Raw genomic sequence first — 25,515 nt, forward strand, 5'->3', positions numbered from 1 at the left:
CTCAGCTGGAGACAATGTACATGTTGGGAAATGTAATCTCTGCTCAAATGGATAAAGGCATTAGAGTGAAAAATGAAATTGTTAAGCTGAAATGATGGGAACTGAAAAGGGTCACAGATGGATGGAAATGGAAATAAACTAGATCTATCCGCTGGCTGCTATTTTGTTCACTAGAGGCTGCTGGTGCAGATTTTGGAGTCAAAGGTGAACTATGAATTCCATACAGGCTACTCGGTCTCACATGTGGAAATAAAATTCCAAGAAGGAGGACATAAAAAAAAATGGCTTTGATAGATTCAAAGAGATATTAGCCAGTCACCCTAACTATAGAGAATAAAAGACTGTTTTAGAATTGCATATCTGGCACACTCTTCGGGATTCTTCCTAGAGATCAGTAGGTCACACTGGTGGGAGGAAGAAACGAGAGAAGATCATCTTCCCAATGAGACCTTGTTGTTCCTTTGCTATAAACAGTTTATTCCTTAACCTACAAAAGACCCACAAGTATCCTTAACTTTTAAAACATGAACTTGGAATAAAAGAGAAAAAAAGAAACGTGTGTAGATTATTTTAAAACAATCGAATTCGAATTTTGCAACTGCAAATAGTTCTCTCCTAATTGTTCACTGAAGAGAGTGATCATCAATTCACTCTCTCCTTAGAAGATAGTCGCTGTCGGCTCCATTAAGTTATCATCCTACAGCAGGAAATTTATCATAATTTATTCTTGGATATTCTAAATTTACCCTGTTGATTACCACTGTGTAAACAATGTCTGCTGTGGGCCAGGGTTGGATGATTGAGGGTTGCAACAGTCACTGGTTTGGAGTTGCCATTTGCTGAAGAGCTTCATGGTTGTTATATCAGTACAAACTCCAGGGATGTCTAAAAAGAGGTTCAGTGGTTATGGGAAAAAAAATGAGGCTCTTCCTCTATGTAATGGTAATGGGCCACTTACTGAAATATCTCTCTTTGGAAAGGCAATTCCAAATGGCAGAAGGTTAAAGAACATTAGAAAGTGGTTTGTGCACGAACAACAATATGGTTTTTCTCATTTGAAAAAAAAAGAGGGGGAATCTTCTTACAGCATTTGTAGGGTCATCATAGAAAACTCTTTGGAAAACTGTCTTCGAGGACAATCTACAAAATTTAAGTGATGGTAAGTTTTCTCATAACTGTAGTAGAAGCTGTCCAAATTGGCAAGGAAGGACTTATTTTTTAATTTGTATGTTTCTATTCACAGAAAAAAATATTAGGAATTTTTTTGATGTGGATTGAAGACACTGAACATTTATTAAAATTAATGACATCTGGCTATTTCTTTCCTTCAGACATTGCTCATAACTCTTCTACCCCCTTTCTCCCCAAACTATCTCTTGCTTCATTTCCAACCATATGTTTGTGGTAACTTAGTTATTCTAAGTTCCTCAGGCTGTGGCAGTAAGGACTTGATTTTTGCCATTCAATCCTACCTTGAAGTTTTTCCTTTCTTATCTTTCTGAGTAGACAAAGTCAATGTAGAACCTTATTTGAATATTTGCCACACAATTGTATTTCTAAATTTATTCTTTCCTATCAAAGTTTCTTCTCCATTTGTGCTTTTTCAGAGTGGGAAAAGATCACGTAAAGTCTTCCTTGAATATTTTGGCCTCTGCCACATAAGTTGGTTGCTTCTCTTTGTTCTCCACTCTTTATCTCTGGAAGTCTCTCATTATAGGGAATATAAATATAAGAGCCACACAGAGGCTAGAAGGACAGTAGTGGAAAGCTACCAGTGCCATCATCAGCAAGGAAGACAAAATGACCAAGTCAAGAGAGCTGCTACTGAATGCCAAATTAGGATGTTCCCAATTTTACGAGACCTGTGGTCTATAATCACCCTACATCTTCTGACGTGTTTGTAGCTTTCCATGCTTCCCAAGTACCTTTATCAAAATATATATATATATATATTTATATTCCTTTGGAACTTTAAGGACATTCTAGATTGCCTTCCAGTTTCACTGAGTGTCCCTGAGTAAGTGTATCTTCTGGTCCTAACCCAATATACCCTGTTACAAGATGATACATGAGCCCTACTTCAAAGAAGAAAGTATGGGAAGCTTGAGTGGCTCAGTGGTTGAACGTCTGCTTTCAGCTCAGGGAGTAACCCCAGTACAGGGATCGAGTCTCATATCGGGTTCCCTGTGAGAAGCCTGCTTCTCCCTCTGTCTATGTCTCTGCCTCTGTGTGTGTGTGTGTGTCTCTCATGAATAAATAAATAAAATCCTTAAAAACATTAAAAATAAAACAGAGGAGAAGGTATAAATTTCATGGCATAAAGTAAACTCCTTGAAATCTTGCTTTCTGCAAGATTGGCAAGTATCATATTATTCTTGCAGCTATAAAATACCCAGGATGAGTGAGGAGTAATAGCAAATTTATCTCCTTAATTACTATTTAAGAATATCCTTACCAAATATTTTTCAGAAATTAAATTAATATTATATTTTATGGGATATAATTATATTCAATTCACTAAATGAGCTGAAGTCAGGAAGAAACAGAGAACACTACTCTCTCTCCAAACTTCCCCTTTTCAACCCCATTCTATTATCTATTGCATGAAGTTTTTCCATCAATGTCAGTTTTTAAAAGTTTAATAATTCTATGAGCTGTTTATTCCCTTTAAAAAGTTAACATCATGATTAGTAACTCAAATAATGTAGTTGGTAGATAAATATGATCAACAGATATTAGACTAATTCCTAATACTTTAAAGATGTATGACATTTATAAATATTTCTTATTAAATAAGCACCTAGTGCATGTATATAAGAACATAAAACATAAATGTTTCAAATTCTAATATTTGTAACAAAATGGAAAACTATACTATTACTACTACTATGATCCTCCCTTTTTAACCATCACTTATATGGCAATTCTGATACTGCTAAATTCCTTACACATTACCTTATTTAATCCTCATAGGGACCCAGTAAGGTCACTATTGTCACCATTTTAGAGACAAAGAAACTGATATCCAAAGGAGGTAAGAACCATCCCCAAAACAACACAGAATAAATAATTACCTCAAGTTCTTAATCAGGTTAACAAATAGATCAAAATCAGTCAAAAACTATTATTAGGATAATAACTAATTATAGATCTTATATTCTGACATTTTTTCTATATATTATAGTATATATGTAGATACTGGCAAATATAGTCAGCAAATGGGCCACTCAGGACAAGAAAACATTTTTTATTGTATAATCTTTAGAAGTATCCAGATACCACAGACTTTGAAAGAAGTATTCAAGTATAAAATATAAAATTCATGAAACTTTAAACGAGTAAAATGACCACAAATATTAGTGGTCATTAATAAAAATATTACTCTGAAGAATTTTTTTAAACAGAAATAGATCTCAGTTGTGTAGGTTTATTTTTTGCCTGTAGGGACAGAAAGTTCTGTTTTAATGAGAGTGTTATTTGTTTTTACTGGTATAAATATGTATTTGCTCGATTTGCAGGTGGTAACCTAAGAAAGACAGATGTAATCTCAGATACAAGATCTTACAGGTAAAAGCACAGCAAATTCATTTTGGCCTCCATTTTTGGCCTCTCTCCTTTTGGAGAGAAACTGTTTAATATGTGTAAGGACAGAGACACACAATGCATAATCAAAAGATAAAAAAATAAAAGCAGCGAGAAGAGACAGGGAAACAAAGTGCAGAAATTTGAATATAAACTTGGGAAAGAAGATGCTAGGTATCTATAGTATTTCTGTAACTGAAGTCAGAGAATGGGCATAGCATCCTGGAGAACCTTTCTTTCTGAGCTGAAATTCCTTGTAGTGCCTCAATGGTTAATGTCAGAACAGCCTATGGATGTCAGAACCCTAATGGAATGTAAGGGTGGGTCTCTTCCTCAGAGGTCTGAAAGCATCCAATCAGCCCCTGTTTGCTTCCACCAGCAGCATGTCACCTATAAACACAATACCCGAGAATCTAATTGTGATTTTGTCCACCTCCAAAGGACCCATGAAAGCTATAGAAAGACAGCTGCCCACATTGCTAGTAAGTGCTGGTGCTGAAATGTGAATTCTGGTCAGCTGCCTGCATGGATATAATTAACAATGTGGAGGGCTCAGAAACAGAGCACCGTGCTCACAGAGCCATTGCTTATGACATACAGCTTTGGCATAAAAATTCATTGGAGCTATGATGCCAATGAGAATATTTCCTTCCTGGCTCAAGTAAGTAAAATAAAAGAATCTCATGCCACAGATAAAAAAACAAATTCTATATTATGAATATATAAGTGTGAAAAAGCAAAGCTCAAAATTTTAAGATAATATAAGAACATTTTTTATGGCACATTTAGATAGGAATGAATTTCGTAAACAAGGCAGAAAAAAGAGACATGTCGATAACTGTTTAAGCTTCTATGTTAAAATGTCTTGAAATCCATTGCCCACTGCCTTCAGAAAATCTTACCCTCAACAATTGCCAACAATTAAGATTTTTTAATTTCCCAACGACATTTCCAATAGTACAAATGTCATTCCAGGGTAATGCCTATTAAAATGTTGGTGCTTTAGTTTCTGATAAAGTTTAGTGATTTCATAAAACCAAATGTCTGTCCAGTGAATCAGCACTAATATCTTTCACAGAGAGTGCACTTACTGTGAAATATTAACGATTAAAACAGAGGGGCAAGGAGGGAAGAAAGGAGATGGTTGGAATAAAAACCACCAATTACTATTTTTGCCTTTCTTTTTCTTCTTCTTTTTTTTTTTTTCCATGTCTGTGTTGTCTCCTTGAGAAACTCAGGATGAGATCACTCCTCACATACGTTCCTACTTACTGGTTGGCTTTTGGTGAGTTTATCTGTTTCTAAGTAATTAGCTGGAATGCTGTGGGAATATGAGGGATGTCAGACCTGTCAGTCAGAGAAGCCATGTGGGAGGTCTTAAAGCAACCGCTCCAATGTGGTAGGACCTTTTTTTTCCCCCCCGTTTCATACTTAAGAATTTTTTGCTTTTTAAAAATCAGCCATAGGGCTATCTGACTGCACAGTTCAGGTCGGACATGGAACTGCCGTATAGGGAGAGGGATTTCTCCTTGTGAAACATCTTGGTGTTTGCAAGGTTTTTCTTTTTTTTTTTCTTTTTTTTCTTTTTTCTTTTTTTAAGGTTTTATCTACTCATTCACAAGACACAGAGAGGCAGAGACATATGCAAAGGGAGAAGCAGGCTCCCTGTGGGGATCCCAGGACCCCAAGATCACAAACTGAGCCAAAGGCAGACGCTCAACCACTAAGCCACCCAAGCACCCCTGCAAGGTTTTATAAGGCACACACATAGGTTAAACATTGAGGTTGACACACACATATATACCCCTAGAACCATGCCTCTAACTCTGTTTTGTACCTTTATGTTTTAAAATGTGTTTGTAAAAAATAATAATAATGAAAAAATAAAATGTATTTGTAGTATTTTCCTAAGCTACGTGACTAGAAACTGCATGACTACTGCCTGTCCAGTGAATGTCTTTCAGTGAATTACTTTCATCTAACATATCTAGAGGAGGTATTTCAACTGTAGATTTTTATCTCATTATCCTCCATCAGTCTTAACAGTTATATTTTCCACATTAGGGGCAAAAATAGGAGTCTCAGCATCCAACAAGGATGTCAAGCAGCAGAACACTTTGTTGACAATTGGCAAGTGTACAGTTTCATTTGCCATGTTTTTTTGACCAAATGATACAAATAATAAATGCATGCCTTGGATCTTTTGTGGGGGAGGCAGTCATAAAAGAATGGGAAAACATGAAAAGAAAGGAGCTAATGAGATTGAACATTCTTTTTGATCATCAACTCCAATTCATTGTATAGAAATGAGAGAAATAATGTTTGTTCTAAAAACTTGAGTCTTAAAGAATCATGGAGATGGAAAAAAATGGTTTGTGAAGAAGTGGTTTGGAGAAAGGAAAGAAAGTAGTGGGAGAAGTTTGGCAAGCAGACTGAGGCAAGGAGGGCGCAGCAAGAATCTAATCATTGTTTCAGCCATAGAATACCAAACCAAGAGAAGTGAACCAATGAAGAAGAGAGCTAAGCTGGGGGGAAGGCATCAAAGGACAAGGTGTCCTAACTTAGTGCACACAACGTGCTCAGCCGTGCCTCATAGGTGTACCAGATGGATCATTCCCCAGCTGTGTGTACCTCATGTGTTCTTTCTCACTGCCCCCAACCTCAGGAGGAAGAGGCTGAGAAAGGTTTAGGAATTTCTCCAGTGTATACTCTAGTTCTAAAGGTGCCTGATGGAAAAATTTAAAACTACAATTGCCTTAAAGATATAAAATAATGTAAACAATTTGCACGTCAAGAGCATTTATTGCCTTAAACTTTTAGAAGAAAATGCATTTATTCATCAAAAAAAGTCTGAATCAACAAAAAAAATGCCTCTTCCTTGATCAATGAGAAAAAAGATAATTTTGTGGGAGACACAGATCCTTAATATGTCACTACAACTAATGCATCATTTTGTCAAGAAGAAGGTAAATCGTACAAATTGCCCATATAAACAACATAATCAGTCTCAACATTATTAAAATTCTAGAGGTATGATGATTGGTCTATTCTCAAAACCTGAGATATGGCCTTCTCACTATATTTTCAACAACCACTGTGTTAACAAAAATTAGTATTCACTGGACAGTTATCATCTTAAATTTATTCATTATAAATTCAAATAAATATATTGTTAAACTAAAGGATATTGATGTCTATTAAGGTAGGGGGAAATCCTCTTATAAAATGCTACAAGTTGTGTTTTCTGAATGTGTATAAAATAATGCCAGGTCAAGTAAAATGTGCTTGTATATGTCCTGATTAAAAAAAAAATCTGTTATTTCCTTCAATCTTGAAAACCAAAAAGTGATGTGCTCATTTTAAAACACAATCTATGTATAACTTCTTAGAAACACTAAAATTTCTATTAATCACATCAATATAACAGTTTTCAGTGAGTATGAGTATTAAAAGATGAATAATAAGTAATTTACTGACTGCCCAATGGTGGCTTTGATTTTTTTTTAATTCTTTCAGTTTTTTTTTTGTTCAAGACTTTACCAGATAGTAAAATAAGCATTAAATAGCATTTTCAAGACACAAGATTCAGCAGAAACAATTTTTAGTAAGTACACGATGTATCAATATAAAGAGTTAGACGGGTACTTAGTAACTCAGCAAAAACACTGGATGGAAGCCTCTTTAAATCCTGATGGAAATCTAGAATTTGGGTGGCTTAATTTTTTTGAGGAGGGGGCCAGGGTAGGATGAGGAAAATAATCTTCAAAGTCCTCAATTTACATTTGGTGGCAAAATAATTTGTGCTTTAATAAAAATTTTCAAAGAAAGTAATTATTTGAACTCAAAGTATTATTTTCCTTCTTAAATTGTTTTCACTTAAAATGTTAAGATTTTCCTCTTCTAAGAAGTCAAATGAAGAGCAAGTACAGCTGTTTTTTCTTTGAACATGGGAACAGCTTTTACAGTAGTTATAAGTTTGATCATATCCAGAGACAGACTCTCCCAAGGGAAGATTTATCAACCAAGTCAGCATCCAGTACAAATATTCACAAACAGTTGTTGAAACAGTTGTTTATCAATAATATCAAATGACATCTGTTCTGTTCCTTGTAATGGGAGGAGGGGGAAGCGGGAGATCTTAAGTCTCCTTTCTTTCCTGACATACTTTGCATATTTAGCTCCTAGGCTCACTTATTATGCTAATCAGGAGAAAACCAGGAAGATCCAGAGAACATATTGATTACATTGAAAATGGCTGATAGTTACTAGAGGAAAAAAATAGAACAACAGGATTAGTCAGAGATTAAAAAGACAGAGACAAAAATAGTATGGATCATGTTGGGGTGGAGGCTGGGAAAATTTGCACTCAAAGAGGAGAGAGAATATGGAGGGAAAAGACCTCGCATACAAGAGGTCAAGAGCTGGAAAGAAGAGTTGGGAGTTTTCATACATGTCACCCATTCTGGCAAGTTCTTGAGATGCTTAGCTTTTCACTTCTTTCTCCTGCTAAAACAATCTGTAGAGACTCTTCTCAGGTTAGGTTTGTTCAATCACCTTTCACTAAGGGCTTTGGCCTCTTTCACGGTGGCTCCCACCCATTCCCTTATGCCATTTTATGCCCCCTGTTCTAGACTGAATTGTATCCTCTCAAAATTCGTATGTACCTCAGAATGTAACTATATGGGAAGATAGATCTTTAAAGAGTTAATTAAGTTTCTATGAGGTCATGTGGATGGGCCCTAATCCAATATAGCTGATGTCCTTATAAGAAAAGGGACTTAATACACAAACTAGAGGGAAGATCGTATGAAGACACGGGAAAAAGATAGCTATCTACAAGCCAAGAAGAAAGGCCTCAAAACCTGGCAAACCTTGATCTTGTTCTTCCAGCTTCCAAGACTGAGGAAATTCTGTTATTCAAGTCACCCAGTCTGTGGTGATTTGTTATGGCAGCCTGAGCAAGCTCATGCACACTCACTCCATGAAAATCCATTCTCCCTTGCTCCAGTCTTTTGAGTTTGGCCCTCTTCTTTCTCTCCGGCACTGCCCCAAATACTCAAGGTTCTCTGTACTGGTGCTCCTCAGTAGGTTCACACAGACTACCCAGAAATTTGAACTCACATGAGCACCAGTTACCAACATAAGGCAGGAAGTGATGTAGGAGTGTGAATTCATCAGGAAAAGGTCGGCTGCACTAAGGGCCGGAGGAAATGCGAGGCAGTCAATCTTACTCTGGAGAATCGCCTCTGAGCCAGGGTTTGAGGGCGAAATAGAAGGCCCTTGAGAGTTGGAAGACAGTTTTAGCTCTGAGGTGAGAAAAAGAGGAAGAAACAGTGTCGTTAACTGAGCAATCCTTTGTGTGCTAAATTAAATGCTCTGTAAGCTTTATGGCATTTCACCACCCTTAGTGACCCAAGGGGATGTAGTATTGTCTTCGATTTACTGATGAGAAACAGGTTCAGAGAGGTAGGCATCTTGCCCAAGGTCATACAGACAAGGAAGTGGTTAAGCTATGCATCAACCCTGATCTGCCGTCCTCCAGATTCTGGCCCTATTATCATCATACTCTATCCAAACATTCCAAGGCAGATGAGTTAAGGACCATGAAATTCCTGAGACCAATAAAGATAGAGAGCCACAGCCCTGTGCTGGTGTGGCTACTCATCCAGGATAGAGAATGGGAACAGATGGAAGCATATAAAATGACACCGAAGATCAAAAGAAGAAATGGGTAGAGCTGATTTCCCTGAAGCTACTCTTTTCTCCTATCTTTCTCCTAGTCCCCACAGAATTATAAGACTTAGCTCTGATTCCACATACATGCAAACATACTTATTTGATTTCTTAGCCACTGAATGACTCCCTTTCTTTCAACTCTGGATGTCCCATCTCCACCCAACTTTGTATTTAACATGTCCCAAGAATATTCCCACTAAGCAGCCACCAGCTGACTACATGGGTGTCCTTATTCATAGGACAACTTCCAACTTGCACGAACATGTTTTTTTCCACTTGCTGACCCGTAATACCTGCTGACATCTCGGCATGTCTGAGGCATCTGAAGGCAGTGGCACTCTTCACCAGGCAAGTGGTGCCTTCATAAAACACTACGATCATGGTGAGTTAAGCTCCAGAACTTGCTTAATAGTTATTAGGGCCATGAGAGTTCAGATTCCAAGAAACAATTCAGCCAAATTAAATGTCTGCCTTTATGGCTAAAATTTTCAGGCAAATTCAAACAAAAGGAAGTTCAGATGAGAAAATACTCACAGTAGATCACAACTTTACAACATTGCCCAATTCTGAGTATTTGAATCTAATTATTCAATAACTGCTTTTGCTCTGCTCCACTTGCTGCAAACCAGTGTTGATTAAATACATTTTCTGTGTATGTGAATAGGATTTTGCAAGATGTTTATGAATTCAAAGACTTGACTGTGGACTAAAAGCCCCTATCCTAGACACTCCACTTGTGGAGTTCATAAATCAAATGGCTGAAGCTTTCCTACATCTTCCAGATGCGGCTACAAATATTTTTAGTTGGCACGATAGCAAAAAAAGAGATACATTCAGATTTTAAATGCCATCCCTAACCCTGTCGTGCATAGAAGTTTGAAATATGTTTAAAAACTAGAATTTTAACTTCTCCCATTCTAATTTCCCTCTTCTAGAATATCAGTTGAAGCATAATTGTTCTAGGTCAAATAAACAAGGAAAAAGTAGCTTCATTACAAGTTTTTGCACATTTTAGGATTAAGTTACAAAATTTATTTTCATCATCACTTAACTATATATAGGTGAGATATAGGAACAATTTTCAATCATATTACCTTGTTGATTATTTCAAACTTTAAAAGATTATTACTTTGCACACTTAGCAGCACGGCCCTTAATGTACCATTCTCTGCAAAGTACCACTAGAATGTTTTTCTATTTTGATGATTAAAAATGTGATGCCTAAAGAAATGTATATTTTTTGTGCTGATTACAGTTATGAATTAATTTTAGGACCTTAACATCCAGTTTTTTAACATTATTAAAAATCTATCTCCCACATGCTATAAATAACTATTATATCAATAAATAATACAAATATATTACATGCAAATATTAATATACACTTGCATATAAGTATATACACATATACATACATACGAATATTTATACATAACATGAGTCAAATATACATTATACGTGTTGTATGACTCCTTTAGCTCTTGAATAGCTTATTTATGTTTTTGTCATTCTTTGTTTTGATTTTTTAGCTCCTGTATAACTTGTTTCTGTTTTTGTCATTCTTAGTAAATGGATTTTACATCCAAAGAGATTTCATGTCTTGATGGAATGATGTCTAGCTCCTAGTCATGATGGCTATAGCAATTCATAGATTAGCCACAGTAATTAGAAACATGCATATTTATGGAAAAAAGCAAATATGACTAATCTTATCTCAACTTTTTACTTATGATATTACTCATTTAAATAATTTTGCATAAGATCATTCTAGTACCTCTCCTTAAAAAAAAAAAAAGGTATCATTTCATCCTTATTTTATAAAAAAAAAAAAAACCTTTCAGTGTTTGGAGGAATTTCCAAATTGATGACAAAAAAAATTAATTCAAAACTGGGATTCCTGGATGGTTCAGTTGGTTAAACATCTAGTTTCAGCTCAGATCATGAATTTAGGGTCCTGGGATCAAGCCCCGTGTCAGGCACTGCACTCAGTAGGGAGTCTTCCTCTCCATTTCTCTCTCTCCCTCCCTCTCTGGCCCTCCTCCTGTTCATGCTTTCTCTCTCCCCCTCTCTCTCTCAAATAAATAAATAAAATCTTTAAAAAGTTTTTTTAAATAAAAATAAATTCAAAGAAAAAGGCATATTTCCCACTTGACAACTTCTATGGAACAAAACTGGCTTGGTACATCAAGCTAAAATGAAATATACTTTTAAAAAAAACGATTTTGGTCAATTAGCTTCAGTAGTTTTCTATCATTCTTTTATTTTCTGTGAGTAAGCTAGCATCATATTTCTATCACCCATCTTTTCAGAAAATAAAAGAAGATCCAAGGCATAAATTTAAAGTATAGATATGGGGCTGATATAAAGTTCAGCCACAAGATGAAAAGTGCAAAAATGTAACTATCAGAGTAATCTAGCCACATATCTGAACACCACACATGACCCTCTTGATACAGGCACCTGCCAAGGTAGGACTTTGATTCATCCAGTTCCCAGTAAGTTAACCACTCCTAGTCCACTCACCTGCCATCTACAGAAAAATCCCCAGCCGTCCCTCCCTCATTCTTCTCCCCCTCCTTCTATGTCCTAATCTTGGGTAGGCAGATGCTTTCCTAGATTGCTCTGGAGCTGTGGGAACCTGAGCAGACAACTCTGCCCTCTTATGTGTAAGTCACGAAATCAGAAAAATGGTGCAGGGCATTTTCAGTGAGGATCTCTGTCCCTCTCTTCACCTGAAGAGTAAGAGACAAGGCCTTTCTGCTCTCGAGCCCATAAATCTCAAAGGGAGTTCTATCCTGTTCAGTCCTGGGCTCACTGCCAGGGCCACGGGTAAGAAGGTGGTGCAGGGGCTGCCTTGTATCTAACCTGCCAATTTCCTCTCTGCACTCTCCTCCCTACCTCCCAACCTGAACACTAAGAGGCAGAGAAACCCACTCGGATTGAACTTCCTCAACTTCCTCAACAAACTTCCTTCCTTTTTTAATGCCCAAACTTAAATTTCCAAATGTTCAAAAAGAGATGTATATTGATTTCAATAATCTCTTTCAAAACTCACAAAGGCAGTGACTGGGGGGATCTTTGGCTTACTTGGGAGAATGGGGGAAGCCAAGACATATAAATGTAGTAATATAAAGGAAACAAAATCTAATATCTTAGAATTATCATCCTGTTACAACTATTTTCTGAGACCAATAAATATAAAAAAAGATTATTCAATCTTCATTCAAGTTCAATTTAAATGCATTTAAAGTATTAAAAGATGTGAAAATTTTCCTCTACACGTGACTTTTTGATTTTGGTTCCTTTCCTAATTGTGTCTTAAGCTTTTATATCTTTGTACACGATAGGATATGTCTTGTTAGGTATTTACTCAAGAACAAATAAAAGTATTTCAAAGTAATTAAAAATTATTAGGTTAAATTTTATTACTACAGAAAGACAAAAACCCATAAAGAAACTAAATTTATATCATATAATATATGGTCATTTCAAAGTAAGAAATGCAGATATATTTTAATTTTGTAAAATGTCTTTTGTTTTCCCTCATTTTATCATAATTACCAGGGTTGAGTCTACAAATCTTACATTGATTTAAGTTGCCTTAAAGTTAATTAATGAAAAAATCCAGTCACACTAATTGTAACTCAAAATCATCTCCTATCTCCATCAACATTAGTTCACTAAAACCCTAAATATATAAAAATATCTAAGTAAGTAATTTTGCTTTTATGCAGAATCCGTATCTTTTTTCAATGAGGCATGTTGGCTTGATAACAGTGAGTAGAATAAGATTTTAGAAGTGTGTTATATAATATGTCAACTCCTAAGTCTTACCTGGCAATCTCATCTTTACATGTTATTTCTCAGGTCTTTCATCAGCCACATTGTTTTACATTCTAAAAATGGAATGGGGCAGCCCCAGTGGCGCAGCGGTTTAGCGCCGCCTGCAGCCCAGGGCATGATCCTGGAGTCCCGGGATCAAGGCCCACGTCAGGCTCCCTGCATGGAGCCTGCTTCTCCCTCTGCCTGTGTCTCTGCCTCTCTCTCTCTCTCTCTCTGCATCTCTATGAATAAATAAATAAAATATTTTTTTAAAAATTTTAAATAAAAATAAATAAAAAATAAAAATGGGATGGGTATGCAAAGATAGCAAAAGGGAAAAATAAAGGAAAGTAACTAGAAAGAAAAAAAATTATTTGGTTCCTGATTCTTTGGATCATAAAAATTAACCATTTCTACACCTTTCAATTCATCTCTCTCTTCTACATCTACCAATAGGTTTGCTTCTTCATCTTTGAAAGAAGGGGTGACAGAGAGGATCTAAGATCCCAGAAAGAGATATTCCAAACTGCTGACAAAGCACAGGCCAAAGAAAACAGTCAATACCATAATTATAAAATCACAACATTCCCCAAAGATATAATTGTTTACTTGTAAGATATGTTAAATGTCTCAGTCCTAAGAAATATTCCAGAGCAGATATAACTTATTATCCAATAAAGAAACATCCATAGAAAGTCTGGCTTAATTCTCATTTTAAACTTGTTAAATATAGATAAAGATTGATCTTATAATTAAATGCTTCCCAAAATGTTTTTAAATTCCAAAAATAATCTAGTTAGTATTTGTTATGGATTCTTGATACTGTTATAACTTTGTAACAGTAATAGCAGAGACGTGGTTGGTCTTTCTGTTAGTTCTTGAAAGGATGTTAGCACTGATATCTCTACCATATGTAGGCAACAAATACAAATATGTGTTGGTCACCTACTAAAATGACAAATTCTGTAGGAAGACATAAAATATAAAGTCATCAGAAAACATGTAATGACAATAAGATATGCATTATCGTTATAAAGGAAAAACTAAATAAAGGTCAGTAAAGACAAAATTTTACATGAGCTCAAAAGAAGGACACATAAATTTTCCCAAAAGGGCATCAAGATGATCTTAAAATGCAGGTTCCAGTTTACCAGGCTTTCATGACAGTCAGCAAGTGATTAAATGGTGCAAAGCAGACCATTTCCAGCACAGAGAACTGAAGAGGAAGGAGAGTGAATGTGAAATTATTCATCTAGAAAACACAAAATGCCCTCAGTCATAAAATCGTCAAATGCTGACAAATCCTGCAAATCCTGTGGCATGGGAGGTCATTCTTAAAACAGAAATTAAATATGTAAGCACCCAGCATCAATCATTTAAAGTAAAAGCCAATAAAACATAAACCTTTTCTAAGTTTCTGAGAAATAATGTTCATCTTAATATGAACATAATAAAATGGGCTATGGTTGGTAGACTCAATTCTAATTTGAATTCTGCGATCCATTTGCTGGATGCCTCAAGGAAAGTTACTTGACACTCTTGGTCTCACCTGGACAAGGGAGATCATGAAACCTGTCCCCATAACTTGGTCTCCCAACCAAGTGAAGCTTTAGCCTCCCTCCATCAAACATGTGAAGGTACATCACGAACATCTTCAAGGGTTCTGGATTGGCATTTTGGTTAAAGTCTTGTTGCCCTCTATAAAAACAGAGGCCACCAGACCCCCAAACCACAGGATGAGAACTACGTGTGTTTTCTACTTCTTTGCAGCCTTGAGAAAACAAAGGATTCATTTCATTTCGTTTCAGACATCAATGAATCATGAATTAGGGTGCAGGATTGATGTGTGCTATGTGACATGAGGTGCACATCTGGAACACTTCCTTACTCTGTATCACATTTCAAAAAGTATTTTTTAAATCATCATGTAATATAGTAGGCATGAAATTATTTGAATAATGTAAAGCACTATCTAGCTATATGTCATTACTAACTTGTAGAATTCTTCAAAGAAGAACAACCTCTCTCTTGAAGGAATAAGAAACCCAAGTATAAAAATGTGGTATCATTGGCTCAATAATAAAAATAAAACAATCTGATAATGAGAAGTGAATGTACACAGGATGGTCACATACTACTCTTGAATAAATGAATGGCATGATTGTTTCTTATTGAATAATTACTTTGGGTGTCATTATGAGTATTAACAACGTTTTCTGAACACTCACCTTTTCCTATTTTGCTTTAATTCGAATCTGTGCTTTAATTAGGTGAATTTTTGAAGAAAAGAAAATAGTCCCACAACATGTGGACACATGTATCCGAGGTTTCAGTACGAGATCATGTGGTAACAGGGATGTTAATTTTCTTCCACCAAACAGCCACCTCTGCTAGTATCTCCAAATGACGCCGTTGCAGGCAAGCTCTTCATCAGCTGTACCGCTGTGACACAAGACAATGTGCAGCATGATCTGCTCTGTCACATCTGCTTGGTCTCTCACATATTTAACTCAGCTTTCATCTCTGGAGTGCAAAGATAATTATTTCCAGAAGTCACCGAGAAGAGCAGGACCACTGGAGGACACGGGTGCTAGGGATTTGCTTTACTTTCAACAGTAAGAAAAAGTGAAAATCTCTACAGAGAAGGACTTGTGAGATTCTACAGGAAGGATGTGTGTTTTACAGTCCAGTTTTCTGTGTTAGAGAAGGAGAAATCCACTATACAACAGAAAATCCACAGGGCAGGACGCATGCTGTGCTGTGGTCATTGCGGTGATGCAGAGAGCCCGTGGATATCCAGAAGAGCAAGGCCTGTCCTCAGTACTGAAAAGACTGGAGCAGTGCAGGTTCCCACAAGTCCTGTAGGAACAAGAAAAGGTGACTTTAACAAAGAAACATTGATTTAAACATTTCTGTAAGCAATGTGAAGATCTCATTATTCTGCTAGAATGTATCATGTGATAATCGAATTTCTTTTTTTCTTTTTTTATTTTTTGTTTGTGACAAATAATGAGAGTTACATCCAAGTTAATCACAACATGGGAAAAATACACAAGTAGCAGGGACATACTTAATGTTATCCTATTAAAACCCATAACTTGTAAAAGATAGGACATTGAATTTTTGTTTGCTTGTTTTTTTAATCGTTTTATTTATTTATTTATTTTTAAAGATTTTATTTATTTATTCCTGAGAGACACAGAGAGAGTGGGAGAGACACTGGTAGAGGGAAAAGCAGGTTCCCCACAGGGAGCCTGATGGGGACTTGATGCCCAGGCCCCAGGATCACACCCTGAGCCAAAGGCAGATGCTCAACCGCTGAACCACCCAGGCATCCCTCAAGTTTTTATTTAAATTCTAGTTGGTTGGGGCACCTGGGTGGCTCAGTTAAGTAGCTGCCTTGGGCTCAAGGTCATGATCCTGGAGTCCTGGGATCAATCCCCTTATCTGGCTCCAGCTCAGCAGGGAGTCTGCTCCTCCCTCTCCCTCTGTCTTTCCCTGTTTGTGTTCTCTTTTTCTAGCTCACTCACTCTCTCAAATAAATAAAAATAAAATCTTTTTTAAAAGTTTAAAAATATAAAAACAAATAAATTCTAGTTAGTTAACATATAATGTCATATTGGTTTCAGGAGTAGAAATTGGTGATTCATCACCTACTTATAACACCCAGTGCTCATCACAAGTGCCCTCCTTAATATCCATCACTCATTTAATCCACCCCCCGTCTCCCCTCTAGCAATCTTCAGTTTGTTCTCTACCATTAAAAATTTCTTATGGTTTCCTTCTTTTCCCCCCCTTCCACTATGTTTATTTGTTTTGTTTCTTAAATTCCACATATGAATGAAATCATATGGTATTCAGCTTTCTCTAATTTATTTTGCTTAGCATAATACACTCTAGTTCTATCCACATCACAAATGGCAAGACTTCATTATTTTTTATGACTGAGTAATATTATAAAATATATAATAATATAAAATATAAAATATTTTATATTATTTTTAAATATTTATAAATAATAAAATATTTATAATATTTTATATATATTGTATTTATATCATATAAATATAAAATAAAATATATGTTTTATATAAAATAAAATAAATAAAATATAAAATAAATTATAAAGTAAATAAAACATAAAATATATAACCTCTTCTTTATCCATTCATCAGTTGATGGACATTTGGGCTCTCTCCATAGTTTGGCTATTGTTGATAAAGCTGCTATAAACATCAGGGTGCATATGCCCCTTCTAATCAGTGTTTTTGTATCCTTTGGGTAAATACCTAGCGATGCTTTTGCTGGGTCATAGGGCAGCTCTACTTTTAACTTCTTGAGGAACCTCCATACAGTTTTCCAGAGTGGCTGCACTGGCTTGCATTCCCACCAACAGTGTAAGAGTGTCCCCTTTTGCCACATCCTCACCAACACCTGTTTCCTGCATTAATTTTAGCTATTCTGACTGTGCAAGGTGGTATCTCATTATGGTTTTGATTTATATTTTCCTGATTATGTGTGATGTTGAGCATCTTTTCATGTGTCTGTTAGCCATCTGGATGTCTTCTTTGGAGAAACGTCTATGCATGTCTTCTGCTCATTTCTTAACTGGGCTATTTGTTTTTTGGGTGTTGAGTTTGATAATAGAACATTGATTTTGAAGATGATATGCTTACATCAATATTTCACCATTTTCATGATGCTAATCATTACTCGGTGAAGATTATCATTACAATAATTTATTCATGCAATGCATACTATATGCTAAACATTATGCTAAGAGTTTTACTTGCATTATCTTTTATCTTTTTAAACTTTTTGTTTTTTTTTTAATTTTTTTTACGTTTTTTTTTTTATTTATTTATGATAGTCACAGAGAGAGAGAGAGAGAGGCAGAGACACAGGCAGAGGGAGAAGCAGGCTCCATGTACCGGGAGCCTGACGTGGGATTCGATCCCGGATCTCCAGGATCGCGCCCTAGGCCAAAGGCAGGCGCCAAACCGCTGCGCCACCCAGGGATCCCTTAAACTTTTTGTTATGGAAGTTTTCAATATATATAAAAATAAAACAATATAATGAACCTCATGCACCTCATAACCCATCCTCTATACTTATACACTCAGGGCTGATCTATTTTTTTCCATACCCTCACCTTCTGAGTCCTCTTAGCTATATTATTTTGAAGAAAATCTTAAACTTTGCATGATTTCATCCATAAATACTTCACTAGAGAATGGCTAAAAGATAAGGATCTTTTAAGCAACATCATTTTTATATAATACCCAAAACAACCTTATGGAGTTTGCCCCATTAATAGCCCCATTTCCCAGATGAGAACATCAGAATTTTGAGAAGTAGAGCATCTTGTCCAAAGTGCCCTGAGAGTGCATGGCCTCCTATAGATTCAAATGCAAGTCTGTCTGAACCCAAAGTCAAAGTTCCCAAACTTTACATTGGCTCTCTAATGTAAGATAATTTCATGCTCTAGAATTTTTTTAAATATCTCAATACTGACTGGTACTTTATGGGTGATCACGACAAGGAAGTAGAAGTGCTCTTAAACATCTCAAGAATTGAGAATTGTACTCAGGGCACTAGATAACATGACTTTCTAAAGCCCAAAGTGGTCACAGAAATCACTTTATGCCTCTTTCTCTATTATCTTAAGTTCATCAAAACTTGTAACCTAGATATACAGACTCCCCAGAGTCTGGCTATAACATGAGAAAAGCCTCTGGTTGTTGGTACTCTGAGACACTAAAGGCAGAGAGAACTACAGCCAGCCCTGACATCCAAGCAGGCAGGCCAGGGAGAAGGCTGACCACAACGTGGGTAAATCCCACGAGGTAAAGCTTCCTACAACTTAGCATTTCTCCACAGCACCGTTCACAATCTAGGGAGGGGCAGACAACACGTAGGTGCTGCTGGCTCGTGACAGTTTTAGTGGTCGTTTATTTTTAATGTTGCCATTTCACACGGTTCCTTATTCCAATAGAATATATTTTAAAAATAATTTTCACACCTAAATATTTTTCTCTACAATGAGTTGCTTTGTCACTGTACTCCTCATTAAGCCGGCACAGAATAACTTCAGGTTCAGCTACGATGAATAATAACAACTATTACATAACATGGAATTTCTCAGTTGAAATAGAGCTATATAATCACAGCAATTTCCATGCAAATTATCCTAGACATCATGCTAGCCTAGAGAAACCTAACCAGCAATTTACAATTGCCAGATCACAAAGAAGGAGTTGTTGACGAGGCAGGCCCTTGGAATAGTCAAGGACTCAGCAAAAAGAGTGGTTTGCTTGGGGATGTGATGTCTGAGAAGCCTGCAATAATAGAAGAAAAAAATGAAAAAGCTTTGCTTGGGATTTCTAACATTAAATTTACATCGTTTCTACATTAGGCAGAATTCCTCCCCTTTCAGCACATTTAGACCTTGACACAAACAAGTCAAAAATACATGGTAATTTTCCATTTTCCATTTGGTTCATTAGCCTACTTCTTTGTAGGACTTGATTCCAGAAACAAGCACCGTATGTGTACACAATAGATACAAATATGGGTAAGTCAGACTTGCCATTAAAATCTGGTAGAGAGATGAATACTGATGACTACTGCACATTGTAGTGTAAAATGTCTCTCCTAACAAGAGGAAGGAGAATATAAGTGAAATGCTATTGGGTTGGAGATGAGGGTCCAAAGGCAGGATTGGTATTATTCAACTGGAGTGGAATAAACAAATTATGGCATCTGGACGTTAGACCTTAAGATTCCTCCTATCTCCTTGTTTCATTCCTACTATTGCTAATTCTCAAACAAAGTATCACTGTTTCCAGGAGTCTTCCCATGACTCACTCCCCAAGACTGAATTCTTTGTATTCCCATATTTCTATTAATGCAGTATCTCCTACTACAGAAGTTCTTTGAATTCAGGGGTATTGATTTATTCATCTTTGCATCACTTTTACAATTCTGGCACACAGTATGCTCAAAACTTGGTTCAATCAATGAATAATGCTAAGTAAGATTTAAACTGGACTATAGCTCAAAGGAGAGGTAATATTAGAGATATAGATTGGGAAGTCACCGTCTTAGAAGTACTGGTTGTAAAGTTTAAAGTGGATGAGCTCCCCATGGGAGGTGGTACAAAGAAAAAAGTGATGAACTTCTGGTACTATCTTCCCAATGAGGCTTATTTTTATTGAAACTGCCCAGTTCCTACTTTCAATCTTCTGTACTCCCACTCGTCTCGTCCTCAGGATGCCTCTTATCCTGCTTTGAATGTTCTTTCTTATTGTTGACTTTAAAGATATTATATTATTTTTTAACTTACTTATTATATTTCTTGTTCCCAACTCCCTTTGTTAGAATGTAAGTTCATGAAGTTTGGATTTTGAACATTCTGTTCACTAATGCAGCCTACATACACAGAACACAGTAAGCAAGCACTCAATAAATATTTGTTGAATTAATGAATACCTATGTATATTTAGGGCAGTAAATAGTGAAGAAGAGAAATGCCTAAAAGAGCAGTCTCTCAATCATTCAATATGGTAGAAACAAAAGAAGAAAAGAAATATAATAAGTAACAAGTAGGTAGGAATTGGCATAGCCATGAAGTGTTTTAGGAAGGAGTCTGAGAAGAGATTTTTTGGATTGAGTAAATTCAGATCATTGATAATGACAGAACAGTTTCAGTGGTGATGAGTGAAGAAATCAGATGGCAAAAGGTTGAAAATGAAGCCAATATTGAGATAGGGAAGGGCATCTAGCATAGACCACCCTTTTAAGAAATTTAGTGGCAAATAGCAAGAGCAGTAAAAAAGAAATTTGAGGTAGTAACAGGAATAAGAAAATTGTACATAGTTTTAAGACAAAGGACAAATGACCATCTAGTTGAATGCAGGGAAAAATGCTAAAACTTAAGAGATGGAAGATGTAAAATAATGTTAGGGGAAAACCCCAGAGGAAGCAGTCAGTGATGATAATACAAGCATAGGTAACTTTAAGCTCCCCAAGTAGTCAGCAAATATTTTCCTCCAAAACATAATCAAAAGGATAAGGCAAGTTCTCTACTGACAGATTATTTACTGATAATAATCAGTGCCTAACAGATAGAGTAGGCTCAATCTGTAGAGAGAATATAAATGGTTTCATGTTGTATGGTGCAATTTTCTGCACATAAATGCGCAGCTCATGTCCATACACGCTAACTTTAACCGCACATGAATATCATCAATAATGTTGATCATGAGTCTGGGTCACAGCATAATTCATTTCACTACTCTCTCTCTGCATGGACACCAAAGATGCAATACAGCAAATTCGTTTGTTCAAAAGTATTTGTGAGCTATCTACTATGGACTCATCCCTGTTCTAGGCCCTCGGGCTATAGCAGTGTGCAAAATAGACAAAACTCTCTGCTAGAGGAGAGAAACAACAAACAAGATAAATAAATTATATAGTGATATCTTAGATAATGATGTATGCTTAGAAAAAAAATAAAAACAAAAACAAAGGAAGAAGAAGGAGGAGAAGGAGAAGAAGGAGAAGAAGAAAAACAAACCAGGAAAGAAATAGGAAGGGTAGAGTTAAGAATTTACCCTATTTCCAAGCTAGCAACTAATCTACAATAGTTTCCTAGATGCTAGCAGAAGACACAGACTCCTGGGCCAGAGTCAAAGGACTTTATTACTCAGAGTAAGCAATAGCCAGAGAACCAACGTGCACATTTCCTCACAGCTGAATTCTCACAGGGTGATAAGAAAAAGGCCAGATAATGCCTGCACATATAGTGGGTTACATTATAGGAAAGGAACTCTGAGTTTAGGGAAGCCAAATCTTTTAAAACACATAGTGAGCCTTCCTGATCTTTTCTCCAGAGGGAACATTACCTTTCTTATATTGGAAGCAATTATGTCTTTCTTTGTTTTACAAGGCAAAATGCTTTCTGTATTCCAGGGATATTAGCCATACAAACATTCTTAAAAAGATAGGCTAGAATAAACAGTTATCACTATTTCACTCACAGGATGTACAGAGAGACCCATGGAGAGTTGTCTCCCAGCAATATCAGCTCCTCATTTCTACAAAGTATGTTCAATCTGTTTCATACAGCATTTTTATTAATGCTACAACCAACAGAATGCCAAGAAGCAGGATGAGGCCAATATTGATCTTAACCATGCCACTCAAGGTTCAAGACCCAACCATAGGAACAAATCCCATAAACCATCAGAGTCTACCTGGAAAGTCAGGTGATTTTCTCCTCAAGTTTTTTAACCTAACTTTGCTCAAGGCATCAATCCAGGTACAAAAAGAAGTCTAAGAGCAGTCATACCTTTTATAAGCACCCTGATCAATGAGTTAAGGCTAGCCTGAGTGACTTTCAGGACCAAGTTGCTGTCACTAATCACTTTTGCCAAAGTCAGGCACCAATTTTCACGCCAACTTTTCTAAATGAGTGATTCCCAAGGGGATAACTTCAGTTATAATAAGTCAGTTATCCCTCCAGGATACTTTCCAAAAAAGAGTAGTCTCATTTGAAGAGATCTTTCCCTGTAATCTAAGGGCTACATAATCTACTGATGGTGTTTCTTTAAACCCTTGAAGGTCATTTATGATCATCCTGCTGATGCAATTTGCCTTTTGAGAAGGAAAGAAGCAAGTTAATGCCTGGTTTCTACACAATGAGCACAGCTCCTAGTGGTGCATGTAGTAACTATGGGAAGGAAGTGTTGCTTGCCATTGTTAAAGGGCTCCAAGTGGGACCTACATGAGTGACAAAGGACAGGATGATGGTGACTCCGAGTCAGCCTTCCAACATGAAGGACATGCAGATAAAGTGACAGATAAAGTGAGAAGTTGGAATAAAGACCTGAAAAAAATGTGAGATTGGAAGGTGTTTTTTGGATATCTGGAGTTGAATCATTCTCTTTTATTCATACAAAAACATAGTGAAGAAAGCATGGCTAAAGAATACTTGACTGAGAAGTAAGAAAGGTGAAAGCCAAGCCTTCCTCCTGACTATTGTGCAAAGTAGCATAAGATCCACTGGAATTTTCTGTTCTCAATCTCGTCTACAACATGAAGAGCTCAAAGACCTTTCTGCCTCTGTGATTCCATGTTGATCTATACCAGCAGAAGTCCATGGTATGGAAGAGTAAATTTTTGGATCCTTATCATCAGTAACATTCTGTACTGGAGAATCTGGACTCTAAAATCACTCCCTTGGATAAAATGGCCAATTCTCACCACTGCCACCTCATCAAGGGCTGTCATCCCACTCTGATTTATTATTTCTCATCGTACTTAAATCAATCTGAAAAAATATTTTATTGCTTTTTTGATTATTTCCCTCAGTAGAATGTGGCCTTCATGAGGGCAGGAATTTTGTGTCTTTTTCACTTCCACATTTCTAGCACCTAAAATAGTGCCTAACAGATAGAGTAGGCTCAAACTTTGTTGAATGTTACTGTTTAATTATGAAAATACTTGATATGTTAGCTTTCCTATTGAGATGCATGCCTGCCTACTTAGAATTCATTTTCAAGTCAAATAATTCTAAGAACATTTCTTAATTATAATTTAAACATCATCTATATCCTTATTTAGAGGCATTTTGCTAAGGTAATATCATTTTAATCATGTTTCTCACTAAAAGAAAAAAGAATAAAATAAATTAGTCATGTGATTGTACTGCTCTCATTGTTTCAAATTATTTTTTTAAGGCTCTCTTTTAAAAAAAGATTTATGTATTTTAGAGAGACAGAGAGAGCAGGGGGAGGGACAGAGGGAGATAAATTCAAGCAGATTCCCCTCTGAGCACAGAGCCTGAGGCAGGACTCAATCTTACCACCCCGACATCATGACCTGAGCCAAAATCAAGAGTCCCATGCTTAACAGACTGAGTCGCCCAGGAGCCCCCAAATGATTTTTTTTAAATTTGCTGATCTTTAAAAACTATATCTATTTTAAATTCATTGACTTGAGGTGGAAAACCAGGTTGAATATCCTTGAAAATCTAACGAAATAATATATTATTTCTCAGGATGAATAAAATAGTAAATAAGGAATTGCTTTTAACTTTTACTTTAAAAAAGTTTTTTTTTTACTTTTTAACTTTACTTTTTTTTTTTTTAACTTTTTTACTTTCATTCACATTTTTCTTCTCTCAGGGAAACACCAGTTTATTGATTTTGATCATTAACCTGAATTAACAGATGTCTTACTCATTAGTTGTAATAACAACAGTAATAATTTTCTGGCATTTCCTCAGCTGTTTAACATGTAAAATGGAATAGATTTTTTTATTTTATTTATTTTTTTTCTTTTTTAGGAATAGATTTTTTTAAACCTTCCATTAGCATGACCAATAAAACTAAATAAAATAGAAGTATACGAACAAAAATAAAAATTGAGTCAGACCATACAGTTTGTGGTCAATTTGTAAGTTCTGGAATTGTATAATTTGAATCCAGTTCTGACACTGACTAATGAGCTTAGATGAATTATTTAACAGGTATAAACTTCACTTTCTCCATATGTACGAACTAGGTTAATAGTAGTACCAACCACTTGGACTGTTAAAAGCTAAAAGAGATAGCAGTTGGAAAGCATTTATCATAGAATCTGGCAGGAAGTACATTTTCACTAAATCTTTGGTATTATTACCATTTTAAACTTCAGCTGGCTAAACATCTTTATCAAAGTATCTTCCGGTGAGTGTAAGTCTTTACCCAATATCTCACATGGGTTTGCCAAGAATCTACTAAGCTAGCAATATCACAGTCATAAATATTCATTATGTTGCTGATATAGCCTATCTTAGGGTCGTTCCCTAGAAACAGAGCCCAGGCAAAAGCAGATGTGCTAATGCTTTATTGAGGAATGCTATCCAGAAACATAGGCATGAGGGAAAAAGGGTTGAAGATCAAATACAAATAGTCCTGGACACACAGTTTCACGATGAACTGATTGCTCATTTTTACAAGATAGCTTTAGTGTGCATTTATGAAGCTACTTAGTCTCTAAACAGTCTTTTTATGATGGAGGAAGAGAGTAGAATTTATCTACCAGCCCTCTCATTGTTCAAAATTTGCCCCAAGGGCATTATTAACACTTGTAAGTTGCACACGCACAGGTTCCCAGTAGATCCCTTAGTGTCTTGCTTCTCAGATAGGGAAACCACAGGGCTAGAACAAGAGGTCAGTGAGGAGGTGAGCTGATGTTTTAGGGGCACGCCCATGAATAACATAGGAAATAGAAAATAGCTACCACAGTAAGCTTATTTGTCTGTAGAAGCAGGGACACCTCCCTTCAGACAGCAAGACAAATGCGTGGAATTGGAGCAGTGCATAAACT

At 36.2% G+C, this 25,515-nt stretch overlaps 1 long non-coding RNA gene across 1 annotated transcript in view; it reads right to left on the reverse strand.

Moving 5' to 3' along the window:
• Positions 1 to 3,152: 3,152 nt before the first annotated feature.
• The window catches only part of LOC140615907 (uncharacterized), a 42,619-nt gene continuing 20,256 nt past the window's right edge, over positions 3,153 to 25,515 (reverse strand). The window contains exons 2-3 of the long non-coding RNA XR_012016412.1: positions 15,369 to 15,999; positions 3,153 to 14,356 (exon numbers count right to left, since the gene is read on the reverse strand). This is a non-coding gene — a long non-coding RNA (uncharacterized lncRNA). The remainder of the gene's footprint in view (positions 14,357 to 15,368; positions 16,000 to 25,515) is intronic.

This window comes from Canis lupus, chromosome 24, assembly GCF_048164855.1.
Source record: "Canis lupus baileyi chromosome 24, mCanLup2.hap1, whole genome shotgun sequence".
NCBI lineage: Eukaryota > Metazoa > Chordata > Mammalia > Carnivora > Canidae > Canis > Canis lupus.